The 13,159-nt window shown below is 37.5% G+C and overlaps 1 pseudogene; it reads left to right on the forward strand.

Annotated features, from left to right (window-relative positions):
• Nucleotides 1-9,610: 9,610 nt before the first annotated feature.
• Nucleotides 9,611-9,708, forward strand: LOC149213872 (U6 spliceosomal RNA; annotated as a pseudogene).
• Nucleotides 9,709-13,159: the final 3,451 nt, after the last annotated feature.

Below are 13,159 nucleotides of genomic sequence, written 5' to 3' on the forward strand. Positions count from 1 at the left end.
AAAACCATCGCGTCCAAAACCATGTGCGAAAACCATGCACAAAACCATAGGTAGGTCTGCCCAACCTAATATAAGGTCCAAAAAAAATTTCCCCGGGGCACTGCCTTAGACCCCGTAGAGGGGGTCTACCTACCCCTTTCAAACCCCTGGGACAAAGGGACTGCCCCTCCCTCTAATCCCCTGGTTAACTAGGGTTGCTAGTCGTGGAAAGAATATAACACAACCCAACAAAGGGGGCTTATCAACTCTTAACTCACGAAGGATCCCCTGATATTTATCCCTTTTAGAATGAGCTCTAGCACATGAGCACCTAGCCCAAAGTTTAAACTTTCACTTGGCTTCTCATCAAGCATATAACTCTCACATGGGATAATTTAGCCAAAAAAGGTTTTCAAGGCCCTCCTTATGTTGTCTATGCAAATCTCAACAAGAGACCATAAATCACCTATTTATCTCCTGCACGTATGCTAACAACATATGGAGCAAGCTTGAGCACAACTTCCAAAGATATGCTCGGGGGGAAGGCATCATCTCCCAAACTACCAAGAACTAGCCAAAAATCTATTTCCTTAATCCCATCCTCAACAACCTCTAGTCTATCTCTCTGAGCCTCTTAGCCTAGGAAATATGGAAAGAAAGGAATCAAAGAACCTTTAACAATAGAGAAACCTCCTAAGAGCACATGGCAGCTTTTCCACAAGTACCTTGAGGAAGCCATACCCCTCGCCAAATGGAATGCTAAAGACTTCCAAGCCCCACAATCAGAAAAGTAAATTCTTGCCTAGTGGAGCCTTAAGCTCCCAATGATCCAAGAAACTCCCCCTACAGGAAACACAAAATACCGTTATCCTGATACCTAGAAGTTGCCACCTTCCAACCATTTCAATCTCAACTTCGTTGGAGCCTCCAAAGGCAACCCTGGGGAAGTAGGCATCGGAAAGGATCATTCATGATCACATAGGGGAGATTCTTTGAATCTACAGGGGATGCATAGGCCATGATAGAAATAGTTGGAGGCACTAATTAAAGGTATAAGTGTGGTATAAGCATAGGATAACAGGGAAAATTTTAGGGGCTATTATTCCTAGGTGGGCTAATTTTCTATTCTTTTTCCAAAAAAAAGGTTCACCAATTTCCATTTTTTTCTAAAAATGTTTCACCCAAATTTTACAATACAAAATTATTTTACCTTAACAATCGCAAAAAATTATATAGAATAATATAAAATCACTGGAAATATAAATATATCTACAAAATTATGACCAAACATTTTAGAATTTGCATATTAGGAACTAGTAAGATTCGCCAAGGTTTCTAAACATTAAGATAAAATTTCATCCTTAAAATTTTCCCTGTAGGATAATGCCACCACTTATTTACTTTAATAAATAAAGGTGACTTAAGAATAATCATTCTAGCAACTCAACGAGTCCTCAACGAAATGAAAACATCCAAATGATCAGCTAGCTCGCACCTAGACCACTGCATACAAAAAATGGTATCCCTCCTTTCCCAACAGGAGGCCATAATATTCTCCTACACCAAATGAAAATCCAACTCACTAGCAAACTTCTTAGCTAATAAGGGAGTAGAAGATTGTGAGCAATGCGAGGACTCACCCTTATCCTCCCCAACCATCAAAGCCTAGTCCCCTCACTCCAAGCACATTGCTGCTAAGGACCTTCTCCATTGGATCCAGGTGCTCCCATCTGCCCAACCACTTTCTCAAGCCAAGCATGAATCTTCCCTACACTTGGTAGTCTCTCTCCTCGAACCATATATCCATGCATCTGTCAACCATTAATTCTTGTACTCTATCGAGTCCTCATACACTCTAGTTTAGCACACTCCTAAAAACCACCTTGTATGCATATATGTTGCTCACCATGCCTATGTTTTAGAATGTTCCTCCTACCTCTTTAGTCATTTCTCTCCACACCCAACCCTATATGAGCACTTACTCTTCTCTCTTGGGTCCTGCTATCCCGATGCCTCCAACAAATTTCACTGCTTTCCAACTTAAACCCATGATTCGAGAAAGAGGACAAGTTTTTCGTGGTGGTCATGGGTGGGGATGAGGTCGCTCGCTTGCCACTCCAACAATGGAAGACAACATGGCTCTTTTGAGAATGACATCCCTGAACACATTCGATGTCAGGTTACAAGTTTGGAAGTTGAGGAAGGTCAAAGGGGGGGGAAATGAGCTTTGGGCATTCTGCAATCTCTTTGCTTGACACCTCATGGCTCAAGAATGGGAATGCAACAATGTTTACAGGAGGAAAATTGAAGCCAAAATCCATACCAACAACATATATTCCTCCTTTCGTCGTCTCTCGCTCAACCTTGGTCTTGAATTATCACTAGAACTCCCCTCCTCTTCCTCTCCTAGTCCCTTTGCTTTAATTTTGGTCCCTCTCGACTCCTCCTCAGCCTCCACCATCTACACTAGTGTTTGGTGAAATTCTTAGGTTCATGGGTCACTTAACACCTCATTCCAATCTATGGACGTCAAACTGGTTGGTGAAAGTCTTCTTCCCCTCATCCCAATCCATTTGGTTGTTTCATTGTGGAAGAAACACCAGAAGAAGGCCCTTCTAGCCCCAACACTGCTGGTGAAGTTGTTCCAATCAATGGAGAATGTGCACATAAGAAGTCGGTCCATGCTTCCTCCAACCCACAAGGCGCTAGCTCAACATGAACAGGTCCACATCTTGACATGGTATGTTTTTATTTTTGTTCCTCTCAAAGTTGATAGAGTGGTAGTAGCTACAAGCTCTCCAGCAAATGTTATGTTTAGCTCTTTTGTTTTTTGCTTTTTGCCTCTTAACTGTAATAATGGCACCAAATTTTCTCTTCTTAGGAAGACTATCTAGTTTCCCCTCCTTAGGGTAGATGGTCTCCCTTTTGCCTCTTTTTGTGGTGCCTATGGGTTGTGTCCCTCCATGCATCTCTATTTTTACTTTATGTATTCCATTTTTCTTAATATAATGTAAATCATTTGCCAACAAAAAATAATATTACGATAATTTGAGAAGATATTGCATATTTCTATAGAAATGAAGAAGTATAACAACTTCTATAAAATTTGCCACTGAAGTAGAGGTGTTGCAATACAAATTTATGTGTTGGGATGGATGTGCAATTGGTTGTACTCATTATGCTCATCTCACTTCCCCATTGTTGATGCTTGAATTCTAATATGCTATTGGTTATGTTATATCAGATTTCAAATTTCTAAGTGGAAAAGAAAGATAATTTCTCATTTACTTGGGCAATTAGAATAGTGAAAGTAATATTTATTTCTAAGGCATTAAATTGATGGGTTAGAGTTGATCTCACTAATGAATTTTCCTATCTATGTGAACATATAAAACAAATGACAAATTAGGTCAAATTCAATTATTTTTAGTCCAATGCTTTAGTTAGCCAACTATGTTTTGTTTTTCTTTGTGTATTTCTCATTAGTCATTAATTCTTCCACTTCGATACCAAATTACCTCCATCGTTTTTATCCCTTAAACTATTATTTTTTGGGCTAGAATTATAGCCATGTCCACTTTTTGAAGGAAAATTATTTCTATCTTTTTCACTTTGTAATATTCCTAACCCGGAATATACTACAAACCCCAGCAAAAACTCCAACCAAATATATGCAAATGATATAATAACCCAGAAGTGATAAAATGACAGTGAAATAGCATATAATAATGTAAACCGGAAATATAAGTAGATACAAGAAATGCAGCGAGAAAGTGCTAAGCCATTTTATTATACTGAGCAATAAAATGAGTACAAGAGGTGATAAGATGGATGGCACCTTGACTTGCACAAGGCAAGTGAAGAAATACTCTCAGAATGACAAGAATGGCCTCTTTGCGTGAATGCTGCTGCTGTGCTGCTGCTGCTGCAAGGAAACAAATGATGATTTGGGGCTGCTCCCCTCCTCGGAAAAAGTTGAAACTCTAGATTCAGGGTCTACTCAAGAAACCTAGAAAAACCCAGGAAACTTTCCTGGAATGGCCGACCCCCGAAAATAACCCTCCTAGGGATCTGCGTAGTTCCTCCAAGGCTCTGCGCCGTCTCTAAAACCTCTCTAAATCCTGCCTGAAACTCCACCGGAAAACTGTGCCAAAAATTCTCCGATAGGCAAGGGCTGGTCCCCTGCTCACTCACACAGCATAAATCCTCCTGCAAACCCTAATCCCCAGCAACTGCCAGAATGAACTGTGTCCCTTTCCCCATGTTGCACAGTCCTCCAAAATATTTCTAAAACTACTGCTGGAATGCTGATGAAACTACTGTTGAAACACCAAAGGAAATACCTTGCCCGAGCAGGCACTCGAAGTCCCCCGGGGTTAAGGGTGAGATCTCTGAATCGAGACACTCGATGCACTAAACAGTGCCGTAGACTAGCTAAATAGCCAGCGTGCTCAGAAGTCGAATGACTAGCTCCAAATGCACATAACTGAATGATCCCAAATGAGGGGGTCCTCTCTATTTTATAGCCTCTGCCTCTCACAATCCCTAGGCTCACCTTCTCCTGCGTGATCCCCTTCTCACCATGTGTTCCTTCCCTCCTGCGCAGTCCCTCCATGTGTCTGCGTGGGCCCCATTTCTGCGTCCCCCTTTGGCCCCCTTGCTTCCCCCTTAAGTCACAACGTTGTGCTACCTAGGAAGTGACTTTTTATTCTAAAGTGAGTTATGTTCCCCCTTCCTCACTTTTTATTTACAACTACCTATAGAAGGAAAAAATCAAACAAAATTGAATATTCCAATTAGCCATAGTTAATTAGGAATATTACAGTCTCCCCCGGCAAAATGTTGCTTGTCCTCAAGCAACTGAAGTGATGGATGCTGTAAGATCTCATCACTCTCCCAAGTGGCATCCTCATCCGACAAATTTTTCCACCTCACCAAGAATTCCCAGACCGTCATGCTCCACAACTGCCTCTCCCTAGTGTCAATGATAGCCTCTGGCTGCAACACCAAACGCCCCTCATCATCCATGGGTGGTAGCTCATCCGTCACGGTCACCTGCTGCCCCAATGCCTTCTTCAGGCATGATACATGAAAAATGTTATGAATCTTGCCGCCTTGGGGCAACTCCAACTCATATGCAACCTGACCAATCCTACGTATCACCCTGTATGGTCCATAAGAGCGGGACTTGAACTTCTCAGCCCCCTTTTGCTTCAGTGATGAGTGTCAATATGGCTGTAATCATAGGTAGACTATGTCCCCTACCTCGAACTGCCTCTCCACTCGACCCCTGTCAGCATATAGCTTCTGCTGGCTCTGCGTTGTAGCCATGTTATCCTTGAGAGCTCGGAGGATATCCTAACTCTCTTGGATCCAAATCTTGGCTCTAGGAGCCCTGCTATCACCAAACATCACGTCGACAAAAGATAAAGGATCATACCCATATAAGGCATAGAATGGTGACATACCAGTGGACATGTGATGTGAATTATTGTAGCAGTACTCCCCCAGATGCAGCCACTTCAGCCATGCACGCTGCTGCCCACTGACATAGTTATGCAAGTAGCCCTCCAGCCACTTGTTAACTATCTCCGTCTATCCGTCCATCTAGGGGTGATAGCTGGTACTCGGTGTCAACTCCATCCCCACCAATCGGAAAATCTCCTACCAAAACCCGCCCATGAAACAGCTGTCCTTGTCACTGACAATTGTCTTAGGAAGACCATGTAGCCTAATATCTCCCTGAAGAATAGATCAGCCACCTGTGCTATTGTATAGTGTGTGGATATGGCAAAGAAATGTGCGTACTTCGTTAGTCGATCAACGACGACAAAGATACAAACCTTGCCCTGGACCATGGGAAACCCTGTGATGAAATCCATCGAAATACTCTCCCATTTCCCCTCCGGAATGGGAAGAGGCTGCAATAATCCTGCGGGATGGCTCATATCTCCCTTGTTCCTCTGGAAAACATCACAGTCCCGGATGTGTTGGAGTGCGTCCTCCTTAAGGCCCTTCCATGAGAACCTCTCCCTAATGGCCCGGTAGGTTTTGGTAAAACCCTGATGTCGTGCCAATGGGGAATCATGTGATGCCTGGAGTATCTTCTTCTTGAGCTGAGACCCCTCAATCAAGAATATCTGGTCCTTGTAGTAGATGATCTCATCGACCACCCTGTACCTGTCATCTGCCACTTTCCCATCCAGAACCTCACACGCAAACTTGTCCTTGGAGTACTCTACTAAGAGTCGAGCCCTTCAATCTGTATCCAAGCTCATAAGAGACAACGTGGCTGGTCTACGTGAAAGAGCATCTGCTACCACGTTGTTCTTACCTTTGACATACTTAATGTCAAAGTCATATGCTTGGATCTTACTGATCCACTTCTGCTGCCTCTCCTATAGCTGCTTCTGCTCCAAAAAGAACTTGAGGTTGTTGTGATCAGTCCTCATCCTGAACCTGTTGCCTACCAAATACTGTCGGTGTCATAGATTTCCAGCTCCACAGGCTGAGCCAGATCTATGATTTGATACCACTGTAATATTCCTAACCTAGAATATACCACAAACCCCAACAAAAACTCCAACCAAATATATGAAAATGATAAAATAACCCATAAGTGATAAAATGACAATGAAACAGCATATAATAATGTAAACCGGAAATATAAGCAAATACAATAAATGCAACGAGAAAGTGCTAAGCCATTTTATTATACTGAGCAATAAAATGAGTACAAGAGGTGATCAGACAGATGGCACCTTGACTTGTACAAGGCAAGTGAAGAAATACTCTCAGAATGACAAGAATGGCCTCTCTGCGTGGATGCTGCTACTGCTAAGAAACAAATGGTGATTTGGGGTTGCTCCACTCCTTGGAAAAAGCTGAAACTCTGGATTCAGGCTCTACTCAAGAAACCAAGAAAAACCCAGGAAGCCTTCCTGGAATGGCCGACCCTCGAAAATAACCCTCCTGGGGATTTGCGGAGTTCCTCCAAGGCTCTACACTGTCTCTGAAACCCCTCTAAATCCTGCATGAAACTCCACCTAAAAACTGTGCCAAAAATCCCCCGATAGGCAAGGGCTGGTCCCCTGCTCACTCACACAGCATAAATCCTCCTGCAAACCCTAATCCCCAACAGTTTCCAGAATGAATTACGTCCCTCTCCCAGTGCTGCGCAATCCTCCAAAACACTGCTAAAACTACTACTGGAATGCTGATAAAACTACTACTGAAACACCAAAGGAAATACCTTGCCCAAGCAGGCAATCGAAGTCCCCCGGAGCTAAGGGTGAGATCTCCGAACGGAGACACTCAATGCACTAAATAGTGCTATAGACTAGCTAAACAGCCAGCATGCCCAGAAGTCAAACAACTAGCTCCAAATGCACATAACTGAATGATCCCAAATGAGGGGGGTCCTCTCTATTTTATAGCCTCTGCCTCTCACAATCCCTAGGCACACCTTCTCCTGCGTGATCCCCTTCTCGCCATGTGTTCCTTCCCTCCTGCGCAGTCCCTCCATGTGTCTGCGTGGGTCTCATTTCTGCGTCCCCCTTTGGCCCACTTGGCTCCCCCTGAAGTCACAACGTTGTGCTACCTAGGAAGTGACTTTTTATTCTAAAGTGAGTTATGTTCCCCCTTCCTCACTTTTTATTTACAACTAACTATAGAAGGAAAAAATCGAACAAAATCGAATATTCCAATTAGCCATAGCTAATTAGGAATATTACACACTTGATAAGTGACAGAAGCAGTAAATAGTCATTAATTCTTCCTCTTAGAGACCAAATTAACTCCATCGTGTTTCTCCCTTAAACTATTATTTTTGGGCTAGAATTATAGCCATGTCCACTTTTTGAAGAAATATTATTTCTACCTTTGTCACTTGACAAGTGAGAGAAACCGTAAGTAAGAATCAAGGCTATGTAATGACGTTCTCTCCACATGCAAGCTAGTTGTAACCACCTTGATTGCAACACATTAAATAAGTATAGGAAATTTAACATAGATGTAAAAAATAAAATTAGAGTTTATTCAATATTTCATGTAGCTTTAAATAACCCTAATTACACCCGGATGCGAGTGAATCAAGTGTCAATTAATGGATTCATTTAATGAAGCCGGTGCGTGGTCTTGCCAGCTAATGCTCAACGCTCTTCTCCAAGTTTGCGTTAGGCTCAAGCTGGTTCACATCATGCGAATGCAAGTCCGCCTGCATGTGGAATTAATGGCTCACCTCGAACGACACAAGGCCCCTGTGGTTTTATTCATGGTGCATTCGGGCTTTCTCTCCACTGTTCGCTCTTTGGCCTCCTGCCTTTGCCCGTTCCATTTGGAGTTTCTTGGCGGAAGAACTATCTCAGCCATTAGAGTCTGGCTCCTCGTGGTTCTATAGGTTGCAATTCAGCTTTCCTTATCCCCTGCTCAGCCCTGTTCTCTGATTCTCACTCGGTTTCTCCTTCGCCTGTCTTGTCTCCCCTCTATTTTCACATGTTCTGTTAATTGTTCCACTCGCAATTTGGCAATGGTCCGGCACAGAATGCGGAGCCATCATGGCGGGATCTGTGGTGCTCGCGGACGTTCTCAGCCCGCTCACTCTGCTGATATGTCGATGCCTCCTGTCTCTCAGCCCTCCTCTCAAGCCAATACGCCTCTGTCTAGCCCTTCCAGCAGACCTTTCCCGCATAATGCTTTCTAGAATACTCATTTTAAGTTCCAGAGTAGTCTTAACAAGCCCATTATCACTGCAAATATTACCATTATTTTCTCTGAGGAGGAGGCTCAACCTCAAGCTACTGCGCGCATTGTGGCAGAGTCATCGCAGGATGATCACAGAATCGCGGGCAGCCATGGCATCGAGCAGAAGCTGGAAGATGAAGGTAAGGCCAACAGGCGTGGTGAAATGCATGCTGAAGAGGAGGCTCCGGGCGTCACTTTGCCACCAGGTGGCAGCCCCCTTTGGGCGTCTGTCTCGGTTGCAGTTGAAGGAAGTTCTAGCGGCACTCTTTCGACGTTGGATCCTCCAGGTGGTAGCGGGGTCGATGACGAGGCGAAGGGCGATGATATTTGGTATGGAAATGAGTGTCCTGTGGTTGAGGAGCCGCTGGACCAGGACGTGGTCATGTGACACCACCTGGTTCTCTTGCATGTCCTCACTGACTTCTTTTTGGTTCACTCTGTCAAGTTCAAAGGATTCGGGTTTTGTGGAATTGGTTTTGTCTATGTGGCCTAGTTGTTTGGTTCTCTGCCCTTGCGATCTAGCAGTTTGGGGCTGTAAAGCTGATTTGGATAGAATCTTTGTCTTTTGTTGTTGGTTGTAACAGCTTCATAGGGGTTGACCCTCTTTTTAGGTTTATCACTGTTTTCAGGTCCCTACGTCTGGTTCTCTATACACTTGTAACTGGTCCACCCATTCATGGGACAGTTTTGTTAGGCTGAAAGCATGCAGATCTTCTCTTCCGAGGTTTTGACCTCCTTGTAATTTTATTTTCATTTTCCTTTAATAGATTTAGTCTTTACAGAGAAAAAAAAAACAACACTAATTACATTAACAAATTTAAGGTTGATTCAGAAAAGAAAATTAACTTTATTCAATATTTCATGACTTTGGGCAACTCTAATTACATTTTTTCTCTTCATAGAGACATAGATAAAATTGGAATGATACTCTAAACATGACCCTGCATAAGGATGACACACACAATTTGAGAAATAGTCCAAAATTTATTAGCCCCAAGAGTTAGCTCAATTGATTGAGTTCCATGGTTAAAACACCTTGCTAATAAGAAGTCACAAGGTGGACATAACAACCACTAGTATTTGTAAACCACACATTAATTAAAAACAAAAAAAAAAGAAACCTTAATTACATTTATATATATATCTATATATATATATATATATATATATATAGATATATATAAATAATTTTATAACCTACATAAACATGCTACTTTAAAAATGACATAAATTTTACTATTTTTTTTTAAATTTTATTTGGAAACAGAACTCAGCGACAATAAACGACAATATTATTTTTTCATATAAATATATATATATATATAATTTATCCAAGGTTTGAAAAAATTAAAAAGACTTTAGTGGCTATTATTTAAAATAATTATTTTATACTTTATAAACAAATATAGTATTACATCTTCCTTAATCCTAACACCTAACAAATAAAAGACAATCATTTCTTAATCCCAATAAAATAAAATACAATCTCTTCTTAATTTCTTAACATCTTGATATGATCTGCTTTTTTTCCTTACACCATTTTGGTTTTAAACTAATTTGTTTGTGTAAAAATTAATCAAGTTTATTAAAAAATAATCAAGTTTATTAATAATAGTTTTCTAAATGTGAAAATAATTTAAATTATTAAAAAAGTAATTAGTTAAGTAAGATTTATTTACTTGTTATAGTTAAATTATTAAAAAAGTAATTAGTTAACTAAGCTTTATTTACTTGTTATAAAGACAATAGATTAAATCAATATCAAATAAAATTTTCCGAATAATCACATAGTTGATTTGGAGTTCGAACCATCTATTGTCATTCTGGCAATTCTATTTAATAATGATATAAATCCCAAAAGTCTGAAATAAAAAATTAAATCAATTCAAATTAGTTATACAACAAATTATTAAATATCCTCACTTATAACTATTTAAAAAATGAAAAATAAAAAATAAACTATCCTTACTGATAACTATTTAAAAAATAAATAAAAATTCTAGAGGCAAATATAATATTGCATCTATTCTTAATCACAAAAAAATAATAATACATATTTGTTCATAAAGAATTGGGCATAAAAATTTACTTATAAGAAAGTGTACATAAAATTTTTTATATGGAATTTTCATCTTTAATTTTTTTTTCCTTATAACATCTTATTTTATACTTGTTTAAATAAAAATTAATCAAATTGAAAAAAAAATCTAAATATAAAAATAACTCTAATTTTTAATAAAAATATTAAATTTATTATTAATTAACTAAATTAAATCGACTACACTAAATTGAATTCAATGTTTAAAAAACCTCGTTATACATTTGTATTATTCGAAACCATTAACCGTCCGAAATTGCAATAAGAAAAAAAGAAAATTAAAACCATAAAAAGCCTCTGATTATGCTAAAACTCAATTGGTTTAATTTTTTTTTAATAACGCGACGTCATTTAACTTTGAATAGTTGAAATTATGTCCGCCTGCGGGTGAGGTTGCTTTTACCTAAGCGCACGCATGTTGAATTTAGTAATCTATGGACAAACGGATTTGCAATGTTGTTATTTTTCACGCTATCAACTTTTTACGCATATTTTTTTCACACTCTCATCTTTGTACAGATTTTCATGAAAACAAAAATATCACTAACAAATTTATGTGTATTATCTTTCTAGCTATAAATTAAAAAATTATATATTTAAAAAAAAAAAAAAAAATATTAATAATATAAAGATGAAGTATATTTATTGGTTTAGATAAAAAATTTTCAATGTAATTTTTTCCTAAAAATATTTTATACATCATAATATACATATATATTATTTTTTAAATTGTAAATTAAAAAATGATATATTTTTGAATATATAAATAAATTTAATATTTAATTTAGAATTTCAAATTTATCACAATTATTTTATATGAATGTTTATATTTTAAGTTCATAAATAAATTCATTATTAAAACAGAAAATTCGAAAAAATAATGTTAAGAGAACAATTATTTATATATATATAAATAAAATAAAGTGGAGAAATATCAGCTCTAAAGAGAAAACCGTAATAATATGAAGAAAAATAAATAATATAATATTCTAATAAATTAATTTTTTTTATTAATATATTAAGTTAAAATATATAATGATAATATTTTTATTACATAGTTAATATATTATTATTAATGTAATAATAATGAGTTATTATGAGATTATAAGATAATAATGATATATTGATATTACGTTAAAAATATTATGATATTAAAATTACATCATAATAGTATTATAATGATAATAATACTATATTGATGCTATTATACAAAGTCACTAATTAATATTATAATTAATTAATTTTAAGTTAATAATATATATTAATTTGTATTTTTAATTAATCTTAATACTAGTATTTTAATATTAAAGTGTTTGTTCTAAATCATGCAGGAGTTCCAGGGAAAGATAATCTATAGGAGAAGGTAAGGGGTAAGAATATGGTAGAATTTAAGATTTTTTAAGGAGGGGATTCCAAGTGTTTGATCTTAAAGTTATTGTTTATGTTCAAATTGTTAGGGTTTTTGATGATCTCTAAAGGTTCTAAAACATTTCTGAAGTGTTTTTAAGGTTTATATGGTACTTGATTTTGATGGATTGTTGAGCAAAAGCCGAAAAGTCAACATGTTCATGTCTAATATAGACATGATGTTCTTTCATTCTGATTCAATTTCCTCAATATAAAATTTACCACAAGAACAAATTATTCTATAGAACAAAGTTTCATCATAAAAGAGTAAAGTTTTGAGAAAACCATAGTTCCATTAAGAAAAATACAAGACATTCATCAAAGCAAAGTGTCTCCTTCTATCAAATTTCATCTTAAATTTTTAAGTGTAAATTTATTTAAGTTCCAAATTTAGATGTACGGAGAGGAATTAAAATTTTCAATTTTTTCTTACATGTTAATATAATATTTTAAAACATTTTATTTAAAAGAATACAATATTCAAGCATTTCTATTGCAAACATTTAACAAAGTTGTTTTGTAATGGTGAAACAAATGAAAGGTAACTATCATTAACCTTGAGACTTGACTTGGAACAACACTGAAGTTTCTCTTCAGTCATGGATTTTCTATTGTTTCTTCTCACATGACAAGTGACACAAATAGTAAATAAGAATCATGACATTATTAAAATTGCTATTGAAAACCACTTTCACCTTCTCTTCACTTTCTATTAGAAAACACCTTCACCTTCTCACATTCATGATAAAAAGGAAGAAAATCAAGAGCAAAACCAAATATGCATCACTTTTCTGAGTCACAAATCTTATAAAATTACAATTGGAGTAAGTGGATAGCCCTTTTTTCCATGTACAACGTCCATTATTAATAGTTTTAATGGAGGGTAATCAATATTTGTGGAGCTATAATTCCATTAATGTATGGGACAGTCAT

This window comes from Pinus tabuliformis, chromosome 1_1, assembly GCF_031772625.1.
Source record: "Pinus tabuliformis cultivar Carrire ecotype Pingquan chromosome 1_1, CPIR1, whole genome shotgun sequence".
Classification (NCBI taxonomy): Eukaryota; Viridiplantae; Streptophyta; class Pinopsida; order Pinales; family Pinaceae; genus Pinus; species Pinus tabuliformis.